Source organism: Leptonychotes weddellii, unplaced genomic scaffold, assembly GCF_054177405.1.
Source record: "Leptonychotes weddellii isolate Sample4059 unplaced genomic scaffold, ASM5417740v2 HiC_scaffold_3376, whole genome shotgun sequence".
Lineage (NCBI taxonomy): Eukaryota > Metazoa > Chordata > Mammalia > Carnivora > Phocidae > Leptonychotes > Leptonychotes weddellii.
In genome coordinates, this window is record NW_027937018.1 from 148 (window position 1) to 7711 (window position 7564).

The 7564-nt window shown below is 36.1% G+C and overlaps 1 non-coding gene across 1 annotated transcript; it reads right to left on the reverse strand.

The window, feature by feature from the left end:
* Window positions 1-610: 610 nt before the first annotated feature.
* LOC115942488 (U7 small nuclear RNA) lies at window positions 611-668 on the reverse strand. The gene has a single exon (XR_004077098.1). It is a non-coding gene; the product is annotated as a U7 small nuclear RNA (small nuclear RNA).
* Window positions 669-7564: the final 6896 nt, after the last annotated feature.

Sequence of the window (7564 nt, forward strand, 5' to 3'; positions counted from 1 at the left end):
TTGATGGATGAAGATAAATAATGATGCCTTACCAAGGGTATCTCAAATAACCATCTTTCAGATTTTGAGGGAGGTGAAACTTCCAGAATGTTGGTAGAGAAGTTTGGGGAAATCTTACCCCTGGAGAGACATCTCTTAAGCTGGTGAAACTGGCATACACAATCACTCAAAGTCTCTAGAGATCCATCAAAGGACTCACAACAAAGTGAGAAGTATTTATTTAACTAAATCTATGGGAACTAAGTAAGAATGGGGGGGAGACCATGGCATTTAAGCTAGAGATGGCAAATATGACTTCACAGTTCCACCTTGCACAAGAGCTGTTCCCGGGGGCTCAGCATCTTAGGGTAGTGCCCATCTCCCCAGCTTATTGGGTGGAAGAGCCATTCTGAATGGAATCCAGATAACTGGGTAATGGAGAGAGAATTAAAGTGAAAGACAAGTAAAGTTTACTTTAAACTAAAATTATAAAAGCTCAATTTATATAAATAATTGGTAGGTCATGTAAAAAGTAAACGAGAGGGGTGTCCGGGTGGTTTAGTCAGTTACGTGCCCAACTCTTGATCTTGGCTCAGGTCTTGATCTCACGGTTGTGAGTTCAAGCCCCGCATTGGGCTCCACACTGGGTGTGGAGCCTACTTAAAAAAAGTAAAAGAGAAATAAAACTTATTATTAAAGTTGATTATTAAGACTCAGAGACAAGATGGTAACACTTGCAGGGAACAATTTTTCATGGCTGGCATAGACTCAGGGTGATCAACACCAGAGTTCCATTTTTGGACTACTGCCTTGGAGTGAAGTAAGTGAAAGTGTGATTTCTGATAATGCTTTATTACTTGACAAGATATCACAAATTTTAATAAAGCAAGAAAGATATAGCAGAATCATAAACATATACAGATATGCATATTTCCTTTGATACATTCTTTTTTAAGATTTTTATTTATTTATTTATTTGAGAGAGAGAGCGAGCACAAGAGGGGGGAGCGGGAGAGGGAGAAGCAGACTCCCTGCTGAGCAGGGAGCCCGATGCGGGACTTGATCCCGGGACTCCAGGATCATGACCTGAGCCGAAGGCAGTTGCTTAGCCAACTGAGCCACGCAGGCGCCCCTCCTTTGATACATTCTTCTCTTCAGTGTCTACTGAAACATTTTGTTAATGGTTTGAATGTTTTTACCAATTCACTGTCACTTTCATTCCAATCTTTGAACACTCTTTTGGTCATATGTTTTAATATTTTGTGTGTGCCTCGGTGGGGGGCACATCATTTTCTATAAACTGAATTAATATGCATTGCTTATGCTCATGATTGTCATGGAATACCTTTATTTTTTAGAGACAGCCTTCATTTTTAGAGAAGCAAGTTGATGTTTTGAGTGAAGACATCTGCCATGTCGGACTTTTTAAAAATTTATTTTTGTTATAATCAGTTTAAAAACATCATTATTCGTGGCCATCTGCTGTGTTGTAAAAATAATCCTGTTTTACAGAAGTAGCCTTTTAATTTGCATTGATTAAAATAAGGACCTTAGACTTGTGTAGTCTAAAGATAATATTCTATTACATAATGGATGCAAAGCTCTTTACATGCACTACAAATGTGTTTTCCTCTCCCTTTTCCTTTACCATCCCCCACGGAATCCCAAGTGATTCCCTAGTCTAGAACATCTCTTCAGTGGGTATGGTTGTTATCACTACTGTACAAGGAAATAAACTGAAGTCCTATAAGATTAAGTGAGAGAGAATAAATGTCAGGACACCTGTGCTTTCTAGTTCAGATGTCTTTTGTACCACAATACTTCATATGTTCTTTAATAAATCAGGAGCTCATTTAACAAATCTATGTCTACTCAACCAATTCACCAAATTAACCAGTGCTCTCCAAGGTCTCTGTAAAGCAAGCCAACTGATGCTCAGGGCATACTCAAGACTCAAGAGTTTGTAGGCTACTCTACTGTAGGCCCACTCCATGGAGAGGTGACTGTTTACCGAGAATGATCTGTGTTTGTTATGATACCTGTTTATAGTATTGCACATGTTCTGATAATTGTATAATTTAATTACTATTTAAAAGCAATACAGGGGTGCCTGGGTGGCTCAGTCAGTTAAACATCTGCCTTTGGCTCAGGTCATGATCTCAGGGTCTTGGGATTGAGTCCCACATCCTGTTCCCTGCTCAGCGGGGAGTCTGCTTCTCCCTCTCCCTCTGCTCCTGTCCCTGCTCTCTCTCATATAAATAAATAAAGTCTTTTAAAAAAGCAATACAAACAATATAAGAGAGAGTAGCTTATATGAAAACTAGGTTGAATACTTTGGTGTGATTCCATAAAGGTGAGACAATTAAAAAAAAAAACCTGTCAAATTAAATGTGGGAAAAGCAGTAACAAAACTTAAAATAATCTGAAAAAATCTAGATAGAGTCTAAATCCAATGTCACTCCTCAGTATCTGAGTTCTTTTTCTATTTAAAAATAATGGAATAGATAACCCCAATAGGCCTATATCTTTTAAAGAAATTGAATCAATAATTAATAACTTTCCAAGACAGAAAGCCCCAGATCCAAATGGGGCTACCAAACATTTTATGAATAAATTATATCAATTCTCCACAATCTCTTCCAGAAGATAGAAGCAGAGGGAACACTTCTTAACTTATGAATTATCCTAATACCAAAATCTGACAAAGACATTACAAGAAAACAGACTAAAATTTCTCATGAACATAGATGCAAACATCCTCAACAAATATCAGTAAATCAAGTAAATCAACAGTGTATAAAAAAATTATGCATTAAAACCAAGTTGGTGTAGATAGGTCCTTAGAAAGTGTTATATCCAAATCACCATAAATATTGTAAATGATTTCCACCACTCTAGAGAAGCAAGTCCACATCTGACAGGGTGTGCGTCTGAGCAAACTGCCAAGCCTAAAATCATTTTGCTTCACAATCACATTTTTTATTTTGAAAAATAGCATACTTACAAAAAGGGGTACATCAATTTAATGAGTAATAATTACATAAGTGGTTGTGTACCCAACACCAAATTTAGAGTAAAATATTATCAGTACCTCACAACCCCCTGTATGCTCCTCACTGATCTCCCCTTCCTCTCTTCAATTTAGATACACTCATAGTTCAAAAGTTTATATTACTTATCCTTTTGTTTTTATTTTTAATACATAAACATTTGCTATTTAGTTTTACCTCATTTAGTGCTATATGAATATAATCCTAGAGCATGTCTTTTTTTTAAGATTTTATTTATTTATTTGAAAGAGAGAGTGAGAGAGAGAGAGAGAACACAAGCAGGGGGAGAGGCGGAGGGACAAGCAGAGTCCCCACTGAGTTGGGAGCCCACAAGGGGCTGGATCCCACGACCCTGAGATCATGACCTGAGCTGAAACCAAGAGTCTGACAATTAACCAACAGTTGCCCCAATATGTTTTTTTATGTGACTTTTTTGAACTTCATCCATATTGATGCAGGCAGCTGCTGTTCATTCATTTTTTCTGTGGTATAATAGTCCAGTGCTTATTCATACAATGAATGAATATTTATCCATTCTCCTGTGGAAGGCCATTTGGGCTGATTCCATTTTTTTGCCTTTAAGAACAATGCTGCTAAGAACATTCTTTAAGCATTGCTTAGTGCATATGTGTAAGTGTTATGTACTAAGGAGTGGAACTGTGGATCATAAAGTATGCTCCTGTTTACTTTTATTGGAAAATACCAAACTGTTTCCCAACTCATACTTCCACCAGCACTGTGTGAAATAGAGTTTTGATTGCTCCAGCTCTTCATAAACGCTTGGTTATTTCCAAATGTTTAATTTTTTATAGTTTTTTTTTTTTTTTAGTGTTTAGCATCTATTCTGGTATATTGGGGCTAGCAGACTAAAAGAACAATGATTTTCTAAAGTCACCCTATTCTGTTTACTAAGGAGAGCCACGACTGTGGCTTCATTCTAGTTTTATAGCACTCCATACAACCTAAAGAATGTTGGCTAACAATTCTGTGTGGAAATACCAAATTATCTCTTGCTACCAGAGCCTGTTAATTTGAATATTCCTAGCTTAAGGGACCACTGCCAGATGATGGCCTAAATACACTAAGTAGTAACATATTCAAATAAATATTTAAAGACACTTTCCTGGCTAAGAATCGTAGAGAGTGCTTTAAAATTTTAGTGTGCAACCCAATTTTAATTTTTTTCTACCTCACTTATATTCTCACAGAGCTCTTTTTGTACTCTAGAGGCTGGATATCATAAAATTCAAACATGTTCTTTTCATCTACATTCATACTTACAAGGAGAATTTTTATTTTTTTTACAAGTAGAATTTTTAAAAGGTAAAAATTTAACTACTTTAGTCTGGAGTCAAGAATCTGTTAGAATTCTTATTTCAGTGGACTTTTTCAATATTAAATACCTATTTATATGCTATATTAATATAAAGAAACTGATAAATATGCTATTAATAGTCAATGAATAATAGCATTGCCTTTTCTGTATAAAGTGTTTTTAATCACATTCAGGAGACATGTAAATAATTCTATGCAGTGCCATTTTATAAATGTCTTATAACAGATTGATACCACATTATTAAGAACCTGTTTCAAACATGAAAGAGGTAAAAAAGCAAGCCTCCCAATCACTGACTTAGATTTAGAAACCTATGTTCTCATTATGCAAGTTTTTTATATCATTTCTAAATGTTACCTCAAATTAAAATACAACTGCCATTTCTTATTCAGTTTTGCTTTCACGTAAAAACAGAACAAATCTACAGCACTCAAGCTGGAGTGAGTGCCATGGCAGAGAACTGTTAGGCACAGTGGTAGCAAAAGTTCCAGAGCATTACTTGTTATCAAAGCTGAGAATATTCTGTTATTAATTTTAGACAGATTTTTAGTAAGGGATATAGTACAAGTTTATGATAAATTTGTTTAGATAAACTTTTCAAACTAACTTACTGACATTAAAACTTGCATATAGAAATGAATGTCACCTATCATTGGAAAACTGGAAATTTCCAACCATATGCGGCATTTTTCTCCCCCTGGCCTCTTGATGGAAATTTCATCTAAATTATGCGATTTCAGATCCATGGTACATAATAACTGTTTCCAGAAAGTGCGCTGAGGACAAAGTTCTCACTTTTCTGTAAGTAAGGAGTCAAACAGGCTTAGCTCTTTGGGGCGGGTGGGGTGAGGGAAGAACGGGGTATGAGGAAGAATTCTTTAGAGGTTGATACTTCCTTAGCCACTGGTCAGAAATTAGATGTAAGGAATTTAAGAATGTATTTTTAATTGTAGATCTTCTTCTTCTTTATGCCCGTCATCTGCTGTTTTTCAGGGATCACTGGCTAAATTCTTGAACACGTACAATCAGAAATACATTATTCAGATAAAATAGAAAAATACATCTTATACATTCAGGTAAAATAAATAAACCAAAGTAAATTTAAGAAAGTAATTATGAAACTCCTACAGGGTTATAGCAAACACTAGTCCAAAACAGTAATTCCACAAGTTAAAAGGTCCATTTAATCCATAGTTGTTGTTTTGTAAATAGGAGAGAGTTGTCCAGCTAATGTCTTCACACCTTGTGTGTTCTCACTTGGTTATCTCTGTACCACTAATCTTTTCTTGTCACCACCACCCTCCCTGCTCAGACTTGCTCTCCCTGCGTCCTGCTCCTTTCCTCTCCACTATCTTACACAGGATTCCTTGTCCTAAATTAACACTGGTCATACCACCCCTTCAGGGACTTGTCCTTCTTTACATTATCATTTCTCACCCAAGATCCTCAGAACACATACGTCTCTGGGGCGCCTGGGTGGCTCAGTTGGTTAAGCGACTGCCTTCGGCTCAGGTCATGATCCTGGAGTCCCGGGATCGAGTCCCTCATCGGGCTCCCTGCTCGGCAGGGAGTCTGCTTCTCCCTCTGACCCTTCACCCCTCATGTGCTCTCTCTCATTCTCTCTCTCTCAAATAAATAAATAAAATCTTTAAAAAAAAAAAAAAGAACACATACGTCTCTGGACATGTTACATGGTTTTTGATGGGAAAAAAAAAAAAAAGGAACCTGTGATCAAATACACTTGAGAAATAGAATGAAAAGAGTAAAGTCAGTTTCTTTACTACTTATAACCTTTGGTGTCCCAAAGATTCAGTGAGAATTTTCAAATTAGAAGTGCTTCCCAAACTTACTTGTCCCACAACATCTTCTCAAGAGTTGCTTTTTTGTGTTCTGCATGAGTTACTTTTCTTCATGTACACTGCAGTGTTATGGAATTATGCGCCATTTTACTCTTGATTTCCCTTTCAAAAGACTGATTAGCGTAATCAGTCACTGGAAAGCAATTTTCATCACGAAAAAGCAGCTTCATTTTTCTCTTGATTAATAGCCCTGCTACAAATTATTCAGCAGAAATAAATAATCTGTAAGAACACAGACACTGTATGTTCTCTGTTGTTACATGATAACATATATAACATAGTATCTATGTTGTACTAGACAAACATTCTGCTATCCCAGGTAGACAAATGATCAGTGAAGCCACACTGCCTCGTATTTCTGTGATACTCCTCTTTTATTTGGAGAACTGGGCCCTTAGCACTTGTTTTTGTTTTTTCTCATTTCTATATGAACCTTTGGGTTTTTGAGAAAACACATTTGCCTAAGATCTGTTTGAAGAGAGAGAAAATGCTTTTTACATATCAGTATCCCAAACCAATGATTCCTTATTTCTATATGTATGTTCTGTCACTCACAGTAAAAGCAGTGTCTATCTGAAGCAACAAAGTTGCAAAAAATAGCACAGAGTTCCTGTATACCCTTCACTCAGCTTCTTCTAATGTTAACCTCTTACAGAACCATAATGCAAATTATCAAAACCAGAACATTAATGTTAACACAATGCCATTAACTAAACCACAGACCTTATTTGAATTTTGCTAGTCTTCTCAATAATGTCACCTTTTTGAGTCTACCATCCAACATAGCTCCCCATACTGCATTCAGTATTCATGTCTCCTTAGTTTGTATCAGTTCCTTATTCTTTTCACGCCTTTCATGATACTGACACTTTCAAAAGCACTGGTCAGTACTTTGTTGAATGTTCCTCACTTTGGGTTTATCTGTTTTTTCCTGATTAAAATGAAGTTATGTATTTTTGGCAAGAATACCAAAGAAATAATCTGTCCTCAGTGAATCATATCTCAGGATTCATGATGTTGAAGTATCTTATTGCAGGTGATGTTAAATATGATTCCTTGATTAGGTGATGTCTGTTACATTTCTTTAAATAAAAACAAAAAGTTGCTGTTTTTTCCATTTGTGGGTAATAAATATCTTGTGAGGAAAGGCTTTTGAGACTATGCAAATATCTTGTTTCTCACCATACTTCCCCACTAATTTTAGCATCAATCAACAGTTCTTGCCTGTACCAATTCTTACTGTGATGATTGCCTAAAGGTGATTTTCTATTTCCCTCATTCCTTCTTCACTTATTAATTAGAATTATTTTGTAAAGAAGAGCTGCACTTTCTCATTTCTT